Source organism: Lissotriton helveticus, chromosome 7, assembly GCF_964261635.1.
Source record: "Lissotriton helveticus chromosome 7, aLisHel1.1, whole genome shotgun sequence".
NCBI classification, from domain to species: domain Eukaryota; kingdom Metazoa; phylum Chordata; class Amphibia; order Caudata; family Salamandridae; genus Lissotriton; species Lissotriton helveticus.
The window spans coordinates 794,939,526-794,961,198 of NC_136068.1; the positions used below are offsets into that span (position 1 = coordinate 794,939,526).

Below are 21,673 nucleotides of genomic sequence, written 5' to 3' on the forward strand. Positions count from 1 at the left end.
GAATTAAAATACAACAAAATGCCAAAAATCCAACAAGGGGAATCAGAGATATGAATATTTAAAGTTTGAAGTAACTATACTGCCAAAAAGCGCAAAACACAGTAGACGAGGACCTAGGTGCAATTTGAGGCCTACTGCATTGAAACCCTGGTGAGTTACACCAAATAGTGTTGCCCTGGTTGGAGCTTTTACCTTGTGACTTAGTCTTTTTGCTGGAATACTTGCTGGAAGTCCTTCTGCAGGGCAAGACAGCAAGCTGTATCCAAGGAAGTTGGATATGTTTTGGGTGATGTACTCTTGAAGTTGTTGATTTTAGTGGAAAAAGCTCAAAGTGGGAGAAATAAAAAAATTCAACCCTAGGGAATTCCTCTCACTGATTGGATAATTTTGGTGTGTTGCACGATCAACGCTTTTTCCTTTGGATTTAGGGGCCGATTTAGATCTTGGCCAACTGGTCACTACATCACAATGGTGATGGATATCCTGTCCATCTAAATATAAATCCCATAGGATATAATGGGATTTATGTTTTGGCGGACAGGTTATCAGCCACCAAGATCTAGATCAGCCCTTTAGTCTCTTTTTTGGAGCTGGGATACTTCAGCAGGGCAAAAACTACAGCTGTATCCAGAGCAAAGTTCCACAAGACCAGATACCTTCTCACCTAGGGTTAACTCAATCAGATATACTGCTTTGGATAAAACTTGATTTCTTAGCAAAGTCATGAATTGGTCAAATAGAATAGGGTGGTTTGTCCTGGTCCTTAGAAGATCTGAAAGTTCGAAGATTTTCTAAATCCCAGGTTTTCAGTGTTAGTAGGCGAGGTCCCAGCACCTCAGGAACACCACTTTGGGGTCAATACTCACTCCAGCAGAGGTTAGCATCAGGGTCCAGATTAGGATCAGGTTAGGTTCAGTTGGTCCTGGTCAGCTTGGAACATCAAGAAATGTTTGCAGCCCAGTAGCCACCAAACAGGTCAGCCGACTGTCCCTTGGAGTCCATGTCTTTGTTCTGGGTGCAAGAAAGAGAAGGTCCAGTTCTTCAGAGCTCCTTTTAAGTAACAGAGAGCAGGTCCAGGCCTCTTATGTTTTTCCAAGAAGAAGCAGAAGAGTGTTCTGAGGACAGTGCCTTGGGATGCTACATTTATGTTGGCAAATGCAAAAACAACAGTTGATGGACAGAATGCAGAACAATGTTATACATTCACCCCAGTACAGAGATCTGGGCCTAAATCCATCGTTTTTTTGCTCACCATGCCATTCCAGTTTGAACCCAGCCATATGCAAATCAGTCTTGACCCTGTGCCCCATGGGAACAGTCCAGCCCGAACTGCCAAGCCAGGTCCTCCCTTGACTGGAAACAAGCATCTTAGGACCGGTTTCGGGCTTTCAGCCCACAGCCAGGATAGCTTGATTCCAGTGGCATGGAGAGCACGGGGCTCACGTCTGAGCATACCCGTCCCACTAGGGGTGACAAATGCAAAAACAACAGTTGATGGACAGAATGCAGAACAATGTTATACATTCACCCCAGTACAGATATCTGGGCCTAAATCCATCGTTTTTTTGCTCACCATGCCATTCCAGTTTGAACCCAGCCATATGCAAATCAGTCTTGACCCTGTACCCCATGGGAACAGTCCAGCCCGAATTGCCAAGCCAGGTCCTCCCTTGACTGGAAACAAGCATCCAAGGACCGGTTTTGGGCTTTCAGCCCTCAGCCAGGATAGCTTGATTCCAGTGGCATGGAGAGCATGGGACTCACATCTGAGCATACCCGTCCCACTCGGGGTGACAAATGCAAAAATAACAGTTGACGGACATAATGCAGAACAATGTCATACATTCAACCCAGAACAGATATCTGGGCCTAAATCCAACGTTTATTTTGCTCACCATGCCATTCGAGTTTGAACCCAGCCATATGCAAATCAGTCTTGACCTTGTGCCCCATGGGAACAGTCCTGCCCGAACTGCCAAGCCAGGTCCTCCCTGGACTGGACACAAGCATCCTAGGACCGGTTTTGGGCTTTCAGCCCTCAGCCAGGATAGCTTGATTCCAGTGGCATTGAGAGCACGGGGCTCACGTCTGAGCATACCCGTCCCACTCGGGGTGACAAATGCAAAAACAACAGTTGATGGACAGAATGCAGAACAATGTTATACATTCACCCCAGTACAAATATCTGGGCCTAAATCCATCGTTTTTTTGCTCACCATGCCATTCTAGTTTGAATCCAGCCGTATGCAAATCAGTCTTGACCCTGTACCCCATGGGAACCGTCCAGCCCGAACTGCCAAGCCAGGTCCTCCCTTGACTGGAAAAAAGCATCCTAGGACCGGTTTTGGGCTTTCAGCCCTCAGCCAGGATAGCTTGATTCCAGTGGCATGGAGAGCACGGGATTCACATCTGAGCATACCCGTTCCACTCGGGGTGACAAATGCAAAAACAACAGTTGACGGACATAATGCAGAACAATGTCATACATTCACCCCAGTACAGATATCTGGGGCTAAATCCAACGTTTATTTTGCTCACCATGCCATTCCAGTTTGAACCCAGCCATATGCAAATCAGTCTTGACCTTGTGCCCCATGGGAACAGTCCTGCCCGAACTGCCAAGCCAGGTCCTTCCTGGACTGGAAACAAGCATCCTAGGACCAGTTTCGGGCTTTCAGCCCTCATCAGCCAGGATAGCTTGATTCCAGTGGCATGGAGAGCACAGGACTCACGTCTGAGCATCCCCGTCCCCCTCGGGGTGACAGATGCAAAAACAACAGTTGATGTACAGTATGCAGAACAATGTCATACATTCACCCCAGTACAGAGATCGGGGCCTAAATCCATTGTTTTTTTGCTCACCATGCCATTCCAGTTTGAACCCAGCCATATGCAAATCAGTCTTGACCCTGTGCCCCATGGAATCAAGCATCCTAGGACCGGTTTCTGGATTTCAGCCGTCATCAGCCAGGATAGCTTGACTCCAGTGGCGTGGAGAGCATGGGACTCACAGGGGCACTCACACCTGATCGATCTGTCCTTCCACAATCCACCGCAGGCGGCAAACTTGATGCGGGTCTTGGCCCCACAACCTAGCTTTGGCCACGGGTCTTCGGAATCTCTTTCCAGCCTCAACAAAGAAATCTGGCCCTCTATATCACACAAAAGCAACCCGTCTCTCCAGGCAGCCCAGGGTAAAAAATCCTACTCGACAATCATGGCGTTGGCAAGGATTACACTGGATCAAGTATGAGCCGACTCAGAGCTCACTCATGAAGCATCCGACTCTGCTGCCATATTGGCCACGCCACCGCGGTCATGGATTTTTTTCTTATACTGCATGTAAAAACCCTGATCCATGAAAAGTTAAGGAATCCTCCACTTTCTACAGTAGCTTTAGGCTGTATTTTAATGGAGATATTGCATAGTGATCTCTATGCATATGCTGTCTCCATGCCAAGTGACAATGCATATGACTGAAGCAGAAAACTCACTCAAGAAACAAGTAACTTTTTTTATTCACTTCCAGCTTGTGCTACTGCACTCAGGGCCAGATGTAGGTAAATACCATTTACCGATTCTAAAATACCGAATTTTACCGATTCGGTATTTTAGAATCAGTAAATGATATGTAGCTAATGATTCGGTAAATTTTACCGAATCGGTAAAATTTGGTAAATACTGATTCGGTATTTACCGATTCGGTATTCCCCATTCATTCCTATGGACCTGGAGGCCCTTAGGAATGAATGAGAATTACCGATTTGGTAAATACCGAATCGGTAAAAGGGGGTAGACTTACAAGGGTGGCAGGGTGGCACATTGACACCCTGTTGCACCCCTGTATAGTGCATAGGTGCACATGTGGCACACATACATGCCCTAAGGGCATGTATGTCTGCCACATGGCACAGTTGAAAAAAGCACAAACTTGCTTTTTTTAGGGTTTTCAATATTTACCACCAACTTGTAGTTGGTGGTAAATAACAAATCCTTACAAGTGAAAAGCACTCACTTGAGTGCTTCCTACATTAAGGATCCGGTAGTTTACCGAATCGGTATTTAAGAATTCGGTAATTTACTGATTCCTTAAATTACTGATTCAGTAAATTACCGAATCCTTAAATTAGGCCCTACATCTGAAAAGCCTAATACCGGTCGGTAACGGCCGCAATTCGGTAATTTCTGCCGTTACCGACCTGTATTAGGCTTCCTACATCTGGCCCTCAGTCTCTAAAGTTCAAAGTTCTGATTTGCAATACGATGTACACTGCACGGTGGTGCAAATCATAATAGTACTGATAGAGCGCGCGAGGTCACCCAGCCAATAATTTCGCCGTTTCCGGCTTCGGGCCCATATACTTTCAATTCACACTATTCATTGACAGGGTGACTTCATGGGCTGCTACCAATTTGTGTGAATTCCCTACTGTTATTACTCAGTGTACCCGACTTACCATCCACCGACACGGGTACCTATGACCTCAACGGATCAGGGAGCTAGCTGTAAAGGAAAGGCAGCAAAATACCAACTCAAATGACATTTAATACTGTTGTAAAATGACCACGGACAACTGGAAGTTTTAAAAGCTTTATCTAAAGTTCGTTTTCATTAAGCATCAAGTTTACAAGAATAAGGCAATCAAAAATCAAGATAATGAAAAGTACATAACTATAGAGAAACAAAGTCAGGGTAATCATGAAAATACTAATATAAGATGCAACAAGTAACGCTATGCATTCAGGGCAAAGATTCTTTAGAAGATTTAAGTAAGGCCGTTCTAGACCATATCAGGAAATGACAGAATGCAATGCAAAATATGATTTCTAACAGGTAGGGTAACATGGGAACATATCAAGAAAATATGCAAATGACTTTACGTTTCAATAGTTGCGGCAGAGCATGGAAAAATCAACATGTGCAAAGGTGTCTCTTTATTGAAGCAAAAGTCAGAAAAAATAGAAAGGTGCAAGTTTAAAGAATTTTAGAGCAGTATTTACCTAGACTGGTGTGGAAACCAAACCCTGGCCACGGGTCAGTTAAGGACAGGAAACCCTCAAGGAAGGATACCCCTCAAAGGACAGCAGGTGCAGAATGGACACCCAAGACAGGACAGGATACCCTCAGATTTGGAATCAGGACAGGACCCTCAGGACAGGACAGCAAACCCTCAGGACAGGACCGCTCAGGACAGGACCGCACCCGCAGTTTGGAAGCAACGCCTGCGCTCCACCCTCTCTGCAGCTATCGATCAAGACCCCGATTGGGTCAGCGAACTCCCAGCAAAGTGCTTCGCCAGCACTTTAAGGTTCAGCAAAACCTTAGTCTATGGTCAATTTCGGACAGAGTGCTCCGCAGCGCACTGTATCTTCAGTCACCTATTGAGTACGATGGGTCAGTGACAGGTCAGCTAAACCAGACAAGTCGGACAATTTCCCTAGGTGAACCCAGGGTAGATATACTGTTTTGGGGCAGTGTACCACCCCCCAATGTTGCAAAGTGTCAGAATCCCTCAATTTGGATTGGTCCAAAGGTAGGATTTGGGTAACACACCAATCAAAACACACTATTTGGATGCCTAATTTACATCTCTGGGTACCGCCTAGCAAGATTGGGGTTCCCATGAGAAACTGCAGGAAAATACAATAGCAATTTTACATTGTTGCGGAATAGGGACACATGACTCCGTTCTGCTGGGTTTGCAGGTCAGTTCTCAGGAGCATCTTGCCCATCCCTGCCAGCTGGCCAATTTCCATCAGCCAAGGTTGTCAGTTCCCCAGACAGAGGAGCATGCGCAGAAAGGCCCTCCAAGATGGCACTTGGCTCAGTCAGACCCCCATTTCCCGCGGTACATGAAAAGTAAGCGAGAACAAATTAATACATAGAAATAACATCATGAAAACATATAAAAGGGTTTGTACTTCCAACTTATCACTACGAAATATACTTATGCAGTCTAAATGTTAGCTACATATAAACAGATACAAGAGCAGTGGCACGAGCAGTACCACATTATTGGCAAAGCTATGTATTACGCATGTGCATAAATTTCCCTCCAACTCTGCAGACACGTCAGGACACGTGAGTGTGGCTGACGCATGCGCAGTAACTAAATACAAGCAGCGGCCATATTAAAGGACTCGAGTAAATTATTTTAGTAAAACACATAGGCAAGCGTCAGGGAACCCCGTTTAAACATAAAGGAAACGTTAGTAAGACGTACAAATTATTACCTTGTTACACATAGACGAGGTTCATGAATTTGGCAAGTCGCAAAATATGCGAAGCTTTGCTTCATCAGTACTGCATGTGACCTTACAGCATATGACTTTACTAAACCGAGTGGCATGCTTTTACTCATGGGAGATCACATGAGATAGTCGCATAATGCATTTTTAATGTACTGGGTCTTAATCTAAAACATCTTTGGTCTTCTGCAAACCTGTATGTCAAATCGGAATCTTACTTTCTACGTATCATAATAGCTCAAGGGAAAGCCATTAATATCTGGAAAGTCCATTATCATTTGCATATTATAACATTCTGTTGAAGAATTCCATTTTCCAGATGATGAGCATGCTGCTTAAAGAAATGCTAAATTTAGCATAGCAGTATATAATGCTGTAAATGCTTGGAATGCTAATTGCAATCTAATAGTACTAACTGTGTTATTAGTAAAGGTATCTTCTGACAACCTATTAATTATAATTATGTCTATTGAATGGCCCATTGCAAGCAACATAAAGATTAATAGGAGCCTGAGGTTGAACTACATTGTACTGGCAAGTCAATGCATTGGCAAGCTATCAGACGCTTAAAGATATGTTTTTTTATGCCTTCGTTTATCAAATGTACGTTTAAAAATGCGCAAGCTTCAATTGCACTTTCATCATGGGGTTGTAAAACGACTGTTGGACAAACATCTTTAGGTACAGCATACAGATTAAAGTGCCTTTTCTGACGTATACATACTCTCATCAAAGATCCAGTGGCTTAAATCACCAATGAAGCATACTGTTTCATATATTAAAGTATCATTTGATTCTATAAATTGCTTCATGCCACAGGTGCACCATCATTAAGAACAGCAAAAAAACTGATGTTACCCAGTTTAACTTACCAGCATCTACCGTTTGATTTGTGGGTCAAAACAAGTGTTTTTGGTTTCCCAAACCTGATTTTTCCCCCTTCTTAAAGTTGTCACCATCATCTTCAATTTCTATTGCCCTTCCAGTACTGTTTTGCTGAAGTATCACTCCTTTGTGAACCCCTCCTTTTTCTTACATTGTCATTTACTCTCCTCCTTTTCCTTCTTTCTGTTTATGCCTCGCAAACAAAATCTACGTCATTAGATTCTTGCTTTCCTTGTGCCATACAGCTCCACTTTTCATTTCGATCTTTCATCCCTCTCCTCTTCTGTTATAACACTCAGGTGGGATCTGCTCCATTGGACCATTCTTCCCTTGTGCCACGTGTCACTTGTGTGCTCCATCTTCCCCAATCATACTTCAAGGGTATATGCTCTTAGAGGCCTTTAAATGGGACACTAAACCAGCCCCCTAAAATACACCAAAATGCCTGATAAACAAACGCTTTTGTTCTTGAGCCTGCTCCAGGTAAGTCGGGCCATCTCGCACAAAGGGCCAGATGTAGGAAGCCAATTTGTGATCGCAAACGCTGAAATTCGCTGAATTTCAGCATTTGCAATCGCAAATTAGCAGTGTGCAATGTAGCACACAAAAACCCCCTCGCAAAAAAAGGAATCGCAAAATTTCCGATTCCCTATTTTGCGATTGCATTAAGGAATCGCATATTGCGATCCCTTAAATGCAATGTAAGAAGCACAAAAGAAAGTGTGATTTGGCCTTAAGGAATCGGAATTACCAACTTCTAGTTGGTGGTAATTTACGATTTCCTTTCAAAAGCACTTTTTTGCTTTATTAAAAGTGCCATGTGAAGCTGGGGGACCTTGGTCGGCCTTGGGATGGGTGCAGCGTTACAAGATGCCTGTACGATGTATTTATCTTTGTCGGACACTCAATATAGCAAAGTTAAAACATTCATGTTCTTAGTGCATGTATGTGTGCCACATGTACACACATGCACATTTCAGGGGTGCAACAGGGTGTCCCTCTGGAACCCTTGCACCCTTGCAATTGCGCACGCAATTTGCGAGTACCTATAGGGTACTCGCAAATTGCGTGCACAATTCCTGAATGGGAAGGTATTCCTTGATTGCGAATCGCAATTTGCAATTCGCAATTTAGGAATATTAAGGAATCGTAAAAAATATTGTGATTCCTACCTACATGGCATTTGCGAGTCCTTAATAGCGATTCCCTAAAAAACGCTATTAAGTACTTGAAAACTGCTTTTACCTACATCTGGCCCAAAGTACGAAAGTCCCTTTCTTATCTAATTTTCCTGAACTATCCCTATTTTTACTTTCCCACACCCTGCTTGCCATTGATCCTTAGTAGTAGTACTAATTTACATGATTCCAGACTCACACTCCCCTCACCTTCATTCTCCTGCTTCATCCCCACGGTCACTGGCACTGATAAATCCACTGATTCTTGTTCTTCCTCTCTCTGACTCTCTTTGTCTTTCTGTCTCTGTCTCTCTTCTCTCGCTCTCTCACTTTTTCCTTCTTCCTTTTACACCTTTGCTCCTCCTCCTCCTCCACTTCCACTGTCACACTGCCACCTACTTTTTTTTTTAAGTTCAAGTTTATTGAAACTGCCACCTACTTTTAACTATCGAGGTAAAGACTACTGTTGTCAAGCGATCACCGTAAATGCTTCTTTGAGGGGAGGTAGTGTTCCAGTCACATTGAAAACAGCATTGGCCTTTCCATTGCTAAAGAACCCGGGGTTAAACCCAGAGATGTTTTCTATGTATAGACCAGTCCCAAATGCAGTTCCGTAGTAAAATACCACAAAAGCAGTATTCCAACACATATATATCTGTATGGAGAAAAATAACCTTCATCAACCAGAAGTAATTGGGTTTTGTGGGGGACAGCACAGAACCGATAGCTATATTGGAACTGAATGAGCTTCGATATAGGGCTGTTAAAAGTATTCCCACAGAATAAATATTACTTGATTTGACTGCAGCTTTCGATACTGTAAATCACAATATTTGTTTTCACTTCCCTGGAAAAAAATTGGTAAACGAGGAACAGTGTTGAAATAGTGTGAAGATTTCCTATCAAATAGATTCTTTCAAGTTAAAATAACAGCTCATGAATCCTCGCAAAGACAATGCAAATGTAGTGTCCCCCGGGTCTGTACTTTGTCACCATGGCATTTTAATCTATATTTGACCCCATTAGTTCGATCATTTGAATCATTTGCTTAAAGTTTTTTCCATATCCCGATGACAGTCCGAAAATAGCAACTTTTAGAGAGAGTTGTTCAGAAGACGCAGTAAATCTGCTCCATTGTCTTAAGCAAATGCAAGTCTTGAAGTGTAAAAATGATCTAACATGCAATGGCATCAAAATGGAGATTTAAGGTTTAGTAAAACCGACTATTTTATTTCAATCTATTCAAAACAAATATACATACTTCCTGCCCCCTCCCGCCCAAACTAGTCCCTCATCCCATGCCGTTAAAACCCATTTCTCTAGACAATGTGGTTATTTATTTATTTATTTTGGAGTTTATAAAGCGCACCGCTACCTCCAACGGAGATGTCCCGGCGCTAATTGCGCAGTACAGGAAGAGGAAGCAGACTGCCAGAAGTTTCAGGGCAGGGGAAGGCTAAAAAAACAGGTTTTTAGGATTTGCGGAAGGCAAATTCAGAGTTGGCCTTCCTTATGAACTCAGGTAGGGAGTTCCATAGGTAAGCTGTTCTTACCGTGAAAGTTCGCCACCTAATCTGGCTTTTTTGAAAAGGGGGATGACCAAAAGTACTTGGTGATTAGATCTCAGGGTCCTCGTCTGATGGTGTTTTCGGAGTGTTGTTCTCAGTTAGTTGGGGCCTGTTTCTTTGATTGACCTGTAGGCGAGAGTGAACGCTTTGAAATTCCACCCTGCTTTTTACTGGCAGCCAGTGTGGGCTCCATAAATGGGGGGATATGTGATGTCATATTGGGATATTTCTAATGAGCCTGGCGGCCGCATTTTGTATAGTCTGCAATTTCCTGATCATATTATCAGGCAGGCCCAGGTACAGACTATTGGCATAGTCCACCTGAAATGTGATGAGTGCATGAACCACTGTCTTTCTGCAGTCCATGGGAAGGAGGTGGAGAAATCTCCGTAGGGACTTCATTTTCCAGAAGCATGAAAAAGAGACATGGCTGATCTGAGTCTTACAAGAGAGAGCAGAATCAAACTTGAACCCCAGGTTCCTGGCCGAAGGCACAGGGTGAGGTGGGGGATTGAGCTCGGGAGGCCACCATAAGTCCGAGTGGGGGAGGATGGCCGATTGATAAATAAAACATCTTTTTTAATCGGTGTTCAACCTCAGACAGTTCTTAGTCATCCATGTTGAAATATCAACCAGACAGTGTCTGAGGTTGGAGAAAGCTGCTTCGGGTATGTTTCTGAAAGAGGCCATTCTGTCTTCTGAGCCATTTTCCTTTCTTTTCCTGCACCCTCCCAGGCTCTCCTCTTTCAGAGCATGTTAATTTTAGAGCTTGAGAGTCCCAACTAAATAATCCTTTCTTTCATCCTCGCTTTTAATGTCCCTTTAATATGTTATGTATTGGAGCATTTTGCTTTCTCTTTTTCCATTAAGATATCAATGTTCTGCCCCCGTCTATCTGATTCTTGATATGGTGAGATATAGTCAGAAGGCCTGTCACATTGGTGCACCACCTAGAGATTCACTGCCTTCTGGATGTTCTATTGAACCTCAGTCCCCATTCAGGCCATAATAGGTCAAAGGGAAATTGTTTGGGTCTGTTTGAGCTGGAATGGCCTTGGGACAGTACCCCTATGCGTTAATTCTAAAATTGATAATCCAGCCCAAACTGTTTATCACCTCCATCCTACTCAGACAGGTCTGATTGCTTGTCCCTAATTGCAAATGTTTGCAATTCACAATTAGCAACTCATAAAATGTGATGTATAAATGTGTCTCAAACACATTTAGAGATTCCTAATGGGGTCACAATTGAACTACCTCATCAATATTCAGGAGGTAGATCAGAATTCGCAACCCATTGGGAATCAAACAAAAAGCAGGGCTGGTTGCCTGCTGGGGACTGCAGACCACCATGTCTGAGTTTGCTTTTAAATAAAGCAACTTTTTTTTACAAATTGCAGCCCGTTTTCCTTAAAGGAAAATGGGATGCATTTCAAAAAGAAAAATTAAACATTTCAGTTTCCTTTTTTAAGAGTAGGCAGTGGTTCCTAGGACAACTGCCTGCTCTTAAAACATGTTTTGCTGCCATTCACAAAGAGCACGGGGTCCCCTGGGGACCACTTCCTGTTTGTGACTTGTTTATCACCTACTTGAAGTAGGCAGTAAACTGCAAATGTTTTGTAACTGTATTCAAGTTGAAAAACATTTGTGCATCCCCCTGCGACTCTCTATTTGGGAAGAACACCCATGACACGCCCCATCCAAATACCGACTTTCAAACCCCATTTTGCGAGTCGATAATTAGTTACAGACTTGCAAAACAGGGTTAGTACAGCCAAAATACTCGAGTGGTTGCAAACAGCCCAATTCCCCATTTGCGACCGCTAAAATGTTTTGTACATGTGGCTCTTTGCCTCTTCTTATTCGTAAGAGACCTCCATGCCACTTGTGAAATGACAGGTATTTGAGTCAGTGCAATAGTTTGTAATTCTGCACCCCTTTCTCCTCTTTTCGGCCACTATGTGATCTTTGTGTCACTGCTCTTTGTTGAGGGTCAGCTTGTTAGGATGTAGTCACCAGTGCTCTTCATTCAGGTTCAAAGAACACAATTTCCTCATAAGGATTTCTCACCCTTCTTGTGTGCAAAACAGGTACCCACTTCGGAACTTCAGCACATTTAACAGCATTGTTCATGACTATGATCACTTTGGAAGGGGCCTTTTCATTTCTGTTTCAAACAATTCTTCCGAACCTGCTTCTTGATCATGACCCACTCTCCAAGAGTTAGGCCGTGATACTGTTCCTGATCTGGATCTGGTGTAGCAGCTGTAACCTGGTGAGCGGCAGAATGCACCGCATCAGGTAATTCCTGCACTAATCCAGTATCATATCATTTGTGATGTTCACAAGGGCATTTGCAGGTACAGCAGGCAATCTCATTGCTCATCCTATAAGGATATCATGGGGCGATAAACCTATCCTCCGATATGGAATACTTTGGATACTCGTAGCACTAGTGGCAAAGTATTTATTTTAAGTGATCTTGTAGCACAAACATTCACCAAGCATGATTTTTTTGTCCTGTTGAGCTGCTTTACAATCCCAAAAGCTTTAGGTCGATAACTACAGTGTAATATTTGTTCAGTCTATAATATCGATTACAAGATTCTCAGGACCTCATTGTTAAGGTGTGTCATTCGATCTGTTTCCAGGGAAACTGGCAATACCATACATGGATATGAATTCATGCAATAACAGTTTGACTACAGTGAGACTGTAGTTCCTTCTGGTTGTTTAGGCTTCCACCCATTGTAAGAATATGCACACTATGACCCGAACATATCCCAACTTGTTGCAAACAGACATCTTGATAAAGTTTCTCTGCATTATGTTAAAAGGACCACATGATATCCCTGTGAGACTCAGTATAACAGAGTTCTTTTCCCTACATTCATTTTTTGGCATTTCACACAACAATAGCACAATTCTTCTGCAAGCATCATAAATCTGGGGTTAAACCAGTTCTGCCTAAACAGCCTTGTCATTACATGTATCCCTAAATGTGTGTATCCATGGAAGTGCCATGTCATTTTCTTGCACTTTTTTTAGTTCTTGTCAGATACTGACATCAACATAGAGAAGACAGTGCCCTCCTCAGATTCACATATGAAAGTTCCATTAAATGTACAGGTTAACTGTGCACAACATTGTCCAACCTCCTGGCATACCTGTTTCTGACTACAATGTGACCATTGCTGCTTTGGTGAGCTGCATATTTAACCACTGCAACTTCAATAAGTAACTGGAGTGCAAATAAAAGGTTTCTTACATGGTCTTCCTTACGTATGGGTGTACCGCAAGAGGTCATGAAACCTCTTCTCGACCACAATTGTCCATGGCCACGGTCACCACAAAGGCTATACTTATTCTCGATAAATAAAGTCACTCTTCATTGGGAAGTCAAAATGCAGGGTATTGTATGGGCTATCAATTCTGCAATGTGTGCCAAGGTTATACCTTGAAACCATAAAGTTTGCACAACATCATCAATTGTGCAAACAGTGTATTCTGCTCTCGGGATACCTTTAGTTTTTCTCAAGCAGGGTCTGCCAACAGATCTTATATAGTTAGACTCATTCAGAGGTTTATCTTTAATGTTGGGTCATGGCTTTGTGCATAAATCCGTGGGATCTAGACAACCATGTTCAACTTCACCACAGTCACTTTTATTTATAGGCAACAAATGTATTGGATTCACAATTTGGCAATGCTTCAAAATCACATTGCCGCAGCTAGGATCTGCTGCTAGTACTTTGTAAGTCTATTGTGAGTCATGTATTGAGTTTCTGTCCAGTCCAGCATCAATTTCACAGAGTGTGGGACTATTACATTTAAGGGATGTCCCATCACTATGCTCTCTCAACTCTCTATGCCAACACCAATTGCTGTGTCCGCTTTAAAGAAGCCTGGCAATCCTATGGCCACAGGGTCAAGGGTTGTTGAGAAGTAAGCCACAGGCTTTTTTGCATTGTCTTGCATCTGAGTAAGCACTGAGAGAGCACAGCCCTCCCTCCTACCGTAAAACAATGTAAACATCATACTGCAATCTGGCATTCCCAGTGCTGGGGCACATATGAGACTTTCTCTCAACTCTAGGACATCTTTCAAACAATTGTTGTCCCTTGAAAATGGATCAGGCACATCTCTGCGTGTCAGCCTAAGTAAAGGGTTAGCCACTAGAGAAAAGTTTGGTATCCACTGTCTACAGTAGCCAACCCTTTCCCAAAACATCCTGACTTCTCTCTGTGTTCGCTGTGGATTCATCTGAAGAATTGCTTCTACCCACTCTGGTGACACCTTTTTTGCTCTTTTCTCAATGTTGTGTCTTAGATACTGTACTTCTTTTTGACAATATTGCAATCTAACTGGGGATACCTTACGTCTGTTTTCAGCCAGGTGATTGAAAAGTGCAATTGTATCCTGCTTACATGCTTCTCGTGTCTCTGATGCCATAGGTAGGTCATCTATATATTGCACATGCACTGATTTGTAGGGCATCTGTAATGATTCTAGACTCTTTTTCAAGATCTGGCTGAAGATCGAAGGACTCTCTGTATAACCTTGTGGGACTTGACACCATGCCAAACTCTCTGTTGGGACACAAAAGAATAAAGCTACTGGCTATCCTCATGTAATAGCACTGAGAAAAAGGCTTGACAAAGATCAATAACTGCACCATTCTGCAGTGCACCGAATCTGGAAAAGTATGTTGGCTGGATTCAATACCACAGGGCAACATGAACCAACAATGCTATTAATTTTTTGAAGGTCCTGCACTAACCGATGTTTGCCATTGGGCTTCAATAAACTCAAAGGTCAGAGAATCACATGGACTCTCAACCAATTCTCTCAAAAGTCCCTTGCTCGCCATGTCTTCAATCACAGGTGTTATTCCTACAACTGTCTCTGGTGTCAAATTGTATGGTGGTGTTCTTGAATAGACTGCATTTTGTTTTAATCTGACTCAGACTGTTTCTGCACCTGTGAAATTCCATACTTCTGAATTCATTGTTTCTTTTGAATCAGGAGGTAACTCCTCAGTTGTTCTCACTGAAAACAACCCTGCAACTGCATCTTGTTGAGCCATTTTAAACTCAGCATCCTCATCATGGGTTTGAAACTGTACACCGTCTGGTGTGCAGTAAATTGTGCAAACTTGCACAGTAAATCTGTCCCTAGCAGGTTTACTGGACTTGAACCACAGATTACAAATTGATGTTTCTCTTCAAATTAGCCTATTTTTACTGGGACATTCTCCAAAACTGTGTTTGTGATCTGTCTATTTGAAACTCCTACAACTTAAATCTTCTTTCCGGGAAGGGGAGGTCTGGGATTACCACTGTCCTTACAGTGGATCTGGTAGATCCTGTATCAATTAATAATGAAGCGGAGTTACGGTTCACCTCGCCTTCCACAAATGGACAACTCTGGTTTACCTCTAAGACTGCTTTAAGCATGCAATCTTCCCCTCCTCTCAGGTACCATCATTGGGAATTGTTGGTGACAAAACCGTTTTTATTAAATACGGGAAATTGTTGGAACGGGTTCTGATTTTGTTTATGGGATGGTTTCAAATTAGCTTTGGGCAACTTATTCAAGGTAAATTTAGGGTTTACCAAAATTTGTGAAACCATCTGGGATCCTGGGACGTGAACTATTAGGGCTTGTTTCTGCATTGGCACTTGCATCTGCTAAACTGGCAAATTTTGCATTTGTATTTGAATTCCTCCGTGAATTTGCATATTTCCATTTATTTTGTCAGGATTAAATCTAGACTCCCTCTTGCAATGCCCGATCTTGTTACAATAGTGACAAGGAGTCATGTTCTTTATGATTGCAACATGCATTTCTGAATTTGGATCAGATGGAGCATCTCTACCTCTACCAAATTCTCCTTGAGCAACGTGTACACCTGCTTGTGCATCAACACATTGTATACCACCTTGATTTCCTGCAAAAGACTGATTCTGAAACCCTCTCAGTGCAAACTTCATCTGGGCTAACATCAATTCCTCCTTAAGTTTTCTCTGCTTCAATTCCTGTTCATCACTACAGCATTTTGCATATCTCAAAATCTCATCCAACGATTTAGTCTTCCAGCAGATTACACTGTTAGATGTGCATACTAATCTCTGGTCTCAACCCAATAACAGACTGCAATGCAAAGAATCACATATCACTGAGTTCAGGATACTCTCTCCCACTGTGCTGTTGAAACACCTGTAATAATAATCATAGTAATCAGGAACAGATTCTTTTGTTTCTTCAGAAGCTCTTTTGATCTTCAGCCAATCAATGTCTTCAGGAGGAACCTTACCTTTCAGGAAAGTAATGGTAGGCTTTTCATTTGGCCATTGTACAGCCACCTTACATTCAGCCCACAAATCATTTGGCACTACAATGTCAAACAATGCATTTAAAGAACTTGTTCTGCTCTGTAAAATCAGTGCAAACCACACCATGTGGCAGACCAGATGGCACTGCTTCTTTCTACAGCTTGAGTAGATTTTCCACTCCAGCTGCAGCTTTCTCAACGCAAATGGTAGCGACCTGCCGTGGCCACCCATGCTGAGAAATCTCAAAGGGAGACGTTCCAGCACCCAAAAATCATGCAAGGCGACACAAATACTCTCTTGCGCTCGCCAACTCAAAGTCTGTAAGCCACGTGCAAGAAAAAAACTCAGTTACATGGTGGTTGGCATAGTTTAGCTGAGCTCCATGCTTCAAGCAGAATGGGGAGTGGGCAAAACTCTGCGTACTCTGCTGGCAGAGCAGAATTTTTCCAACTGGCATACTATTTATGCACTGCTCTTTTAGTATGACTCTGGTATTTCTCTCTTTCTGTGTCTCGTGCTACCTTCTCTCACATCTTCAGTGCTTCCTATTTTATGGGTCTAGGTGGTGTCTTACCTAATTCCTTACAGTTTCTCCTTTAATTTTTCAATAATTCTAATCAAAGGCACCATATTTAGGAAACAAACATTTAGAGACTAGGATGCTTGCCACCAGGAGCAAAGCAAGCCAATCCCAATGTAATTTGGCAAATTGGAGATGGAGATATTTGAATTTGATCATTTGAAGTCTTCCTTAGGGATAACAGATGAGAAAACCTCTTGACTTTTCTCAATAAGAACCCAAGAAAATTCTGGAGCCCTGGTGGCATAAGGCACATGCTAGCATGGCAACCAGCAAAGCTGTTGAGTTCCCTAATCTATAGGTACTGGCAATAATCCCCAGGGAGGGCCAGGGCCCCAGTGATTCACACATCATTTAGCACCTTAAGCTCATACGCATATACCCTCCAATATCCTCTTAGGTGGATCAAGATCCTGGTAAGTGCCACTGTACTCCCTGTACTAAGGGTCAGGCAGTCCAGAGTTTTGGGAGCACTGCTGTGTGCCTCATGTGTTCCCTAGGTCCATATGCAGAGGTACATCGATATCCCTGGCCATAGAATTTAACCTCTTCGACGCTCATTACAAGCTCAGCTCGTCATGAGGAACACCTCTAGTACGCTCATGACGAGCTGAGCTCGTCATGAACCGCGGGTTTTTTAAAAGTTCAGCACACAGCGGGAAAATGCGCCGCACGGATGGTGTTAAGCAGGAGAATTAAGAGTCATAACTCTTCTGCAAGTTCACATGCAGCTTCGCTACTTGGCCAGGCCACAACCAAATTACAATAATACGATTGAATGTGAGTGCAAAACTGAAACACAAAAACAAAAAAGGGGGACTGACAAGGCGCAACAAAGACAGTGCCACTGATGGAATCACCTGGCACTAATATCCAGGGCAGGTCAATACATTTTATTATTTAGCCAGGTGGGTCTTCAGGAAGCCAGTGGTTCCACTAGGAGAGTGGTGGTTTGCTCTGGGGTGGCTGCCAGCAGTGTGGCACCCCTCAAAAAAGCTCCTAATTAAATCTTTGGTTGCCACCCTAGGTCATTCTTAGAGAGACCAAGAGTGACCTTTAATCCAAGGGTAGACATTGTTCGTTTTCTGCCACTGGAGTGAATTGATCCTTCATTCTAGGTTATTTTATTGCTTTACCAAAATTGTGCAGATGGAAAGAACAACGTGTACACTGCATTGTACTGAATAATGTTGTTGAAAGATGTCACCACTCTGAAATGTTTGAGTACTAGCTGCATTATGTTTTGACCTTCTCATCCTACATGAATGATTGTGGTGACACCCTGAAATGGCACGTAGACGGGACTGGTTTTAACTGTAACCACTATGTTGCATTAGGCATAACTGTAACCACTATGTTGCATTAGGCATATTTGTTGTGGTTTTAGGGTGCAGTGCTTGTTGGTGCATAGATTGTGAGATGTGCCTCTATCATGGTACATTTTGGGGTTACCCTTTTAGTTGTTTGTCACCAAAGGCATTTTCATTTGCCATTCTGTATGTATTTGTAAATGTGTGCATAGTAATCAGTAGTGTGTAATAAAATATTTTAATTTTTCAAGAAAAAGAGCTAGCTGTAGAGCAAACTGCTAAGTGTTATTTGTTAGGTGCCGAGTCTCTAGCCCATGGCACCTTCCATGAGTAGGTCTTGGACTACTTTGTCTCACTCCCATGAAATTCAATTGCTGAAAGGGGTTCTTGGTTCCTAGGTAAGGGCTCTGTAGTACAGGAGACCAGGACGCCAGTGTCTAACAACCCAGTTGTTACAATTGAGGCCAGTCATCCCCTTTTCCCCTGATGAAATTAATGACAAGAATTCAAGACTTAAGCCCACATCAATGAGAAATGTTCCCATTCCAGCTCAATAAGTCTGTAACCCATAAGCCATGGAAGTTGGGGTGCAGGTGTGCTGTATCACCCCCAGAAATAAATATGCTACAGTTCAGAAGCTGAACGAGCAGTAAAGAAACTCTTACATCTTGTATTTTTCTTGTCACAGTTGCTGTGCGCTCAAAAACAAAGATCAAATGTCAAGCTATGTCTTCTGACAAATAGCTGCTTATTTGTTTAACATGGAGATGGTGTTTACTTTTCAGTCTCTGGCTACAAAGAGAGAGGATTATGTAAAGTGAACTATGTGACAATCGTGTCGGAGTATGCAGAGCATGAAAGGAAAGGCTGTAAAATGTCAGTTTTTTTCAAACACCACAAAATCTAAATACTTGTAAATGAACTGCACAAATATTCAAAAGATGTCAGCAGCTAAGAAGGCACAAATGAAACACTTTTTGTAAATCTGACTTGTGATGAAAACAAACATTTTAACAGGATCAAAGCAAATCAAAACACTTTTTTTCAGTGATGTGCAAATGAGAATTATTCACTGAAACTCAATTTCCACACGTTGTTTGTGCTCTATAGAGTTTTAGCAGTAAAATTGCAGGGCAGATTTACAAGCCCTTTGTGACAGTTTTGCACCGCCGTTGCATCACTTTTGTGATTCAGCAACGGTGTAAAGAATGCAGCCAATTTACAATGTTACGCATCTAGGGAGATGTGTCACATTGTAAAGCCCTGAGTCACATTGTACCTGCATCAGGTATAATGTCTGCAAGGTGGGTGTTCCCACGCAGGAAAGCCTCGTAAAAGTGATGCAGTGAAATCTACAAATTTTTACTGCGCCACTTCTAGGATGCCACTGCGTCAAAAGCTTACGCCGGCTTGAAGCAGGCGTAAGGAGTGACACAGTGCAATAAGCATAGGCTTCAACATGCATTGCTGGAGTTGAGTCATGCTTGTGACACAACTCCAGCAATGCCTGACATTTGGGCCAACAGATGCGTCAGAATTTCTGATGCATCTGTCAATCCTTGTGCCACGGTACGCTGTATTGCGCCACCATCCATGGTAGCCCAAGGGTATCGCAATCTGGCACAGGGAAACTGACGCATCTCTACGGATGTGTCAGTTTCTTGTAAATCTGCCCCACAATGGCCATTTCAAGGATAACATTATTTTTGTAAATGGCCCTGAGCTACCACAACATGTCTTAGTAACAAATTTGTGACAATATGCTCCAAAACGAACACCAGTTGGCTACATATCACACTGTTACCACTCTACTGCTGAATGGACGTGAATCATTGTCTACACGCGTTCTTTGGATGACACTTGAAGTTTTCACAATCATTATGACTTGGCTGATGTAACATTGATGACAGCACGCGCAATCCAGAACCTGTAGTCCAGATTAATGCAAATGTTGATTTTACCACCCAACTTCCTTACCACCCAACTTCCTTTAAGGACACATTCCTCTCTTAGCTTGTTGTTTGACAGTTCTCTTTGCAATGTATTTGCCTTGAAAGTTAAAACTTTTTCGCCTGAGCTTTCCCAGGCTATGGGTAAACGCTTGCTTCAACTCTGCTCTCTTCTTGGAAGATTTTACCACACTTCACATCCGCAGTGATTCGCAACAATATGCTTTCAATTCCTACAATTCATCATTAAACAAACTCATGCTTTTCTCAATAATTTCACATTCCAAATGCCAAGAACAAAAATTGGCTTCTTCCTTCACACTTTAGTCCAGCTAGTGGCAAGTTCTAAAATAGCAGTCTATAAAGTGCTAAGTAAACCACCCCTTCTTGAGATTAAAAAAACATTAAGTATTGCTAACTGTATTTTCAGTTCCACTCTAAAAGAATTAAGGCACCTGTTTTAGGTCTGATATACCCCTACAATCCTTAAGCACTTAGTTGCAACATTTGTTGAGGAGATTGACTGTTCTCCCGTCTTTGATTCCTCAGTAATGGACGTGCTCTTCGATCACTGCTGAATCCTTCTGAGAATGCTGTCTAGTTCACTGGTGTAGAAGACCGCCTCATTTTGCAGAAGTCTTAGTATAAAGCTTTTAGAACCATAGTGGCGGGTTTAAATAGAGAGGTCTTGCGAGATAGAAACATTGGGCCATATTATTAAGAATGGCGATAACATTATCGCCTCTTTAGCGGCAGGAAACTGCTGCTCAAGCGACGATAAGGGGCTTGATAATATGCCCTTGTGAATTGCCATAGAAGCCCAGGTTCTGCTTTAGAGGCAGTTTCCTGCTGCTAAAGCGGCAATAATGTTATCGCCGTTCTTGATAATATGGCCTATAGAGTTTCCAGTCTTACCAAAGATTTTGAAACAGGTGAGACTTGAAAGATATCAGTGCCTTTAAGTCCCGACCATTATAAATTCTCTTGTGTCTGCTTAAAGAAATATGAAAATAAATTAAATGACATTGTGTGCCAATATTCCTAAAGCAAATGAAAGCACAGGTGAGTTAAGTGTCTAAAGTTAGCAAGTTTTCAAGTTGCTTCTAATATCAGTTTCTTTTTACATCGTGCCAAAAATGGAAATCATTGGCGCCTGCAAACTGATTCCTGACCTATTGATTAAGTTTTTCAGTCATGCCTGTTCATGCCTGCTCCATCTTTGCTCTCTGAAGCATATTTATTAATTGCTCACCTTCCCTCAAACAATCCCTGCTGCCAACGCCTTTGAAGTAATGAGAGAAGGCAGAAGATCCAGTTAAGTAACCTTTTTTTAAGCATAAAGTCCCCAGGAGCAGAGGAGGAGACTGCAAAGCAGGGTGACCAGTATCCAATAGTTGCTTACTAAGGATTTGTCAGAATTAATGCAACTAGAACATTCTTCACTGTTGGACTTGGCATCATTGCCGTGAGTCTCCCTTCCTCCTATGTTTTGCCATGTTTTTGCTGGTCTAGTTGCTTTGGGCACTTTGCCACTGCTGTTCAGTGCCAAAGGGCAAGTGCTCCCTTTTGTAAATATTTGTATGGATGAGTGATTCCATGATTCTGTTGCCAACGCCTTT

The 21,673-nt window shown here is 42.5% G+C and overlaps 1 protein-coding gene across 1 annotated transcript in view; it reads left to right on the top strand.

Moving 5' to 3' along the window:
- TRPC7 (transient receptor potential cation channel subfamily C member 7) overlaps positions 1 to 21,673 on the top strand; it is a 1,084,504-nt gene that overhangs the window by 751,673 nt on the left and 311,158 nt on the right. The window lies entirely within an intron of this gene.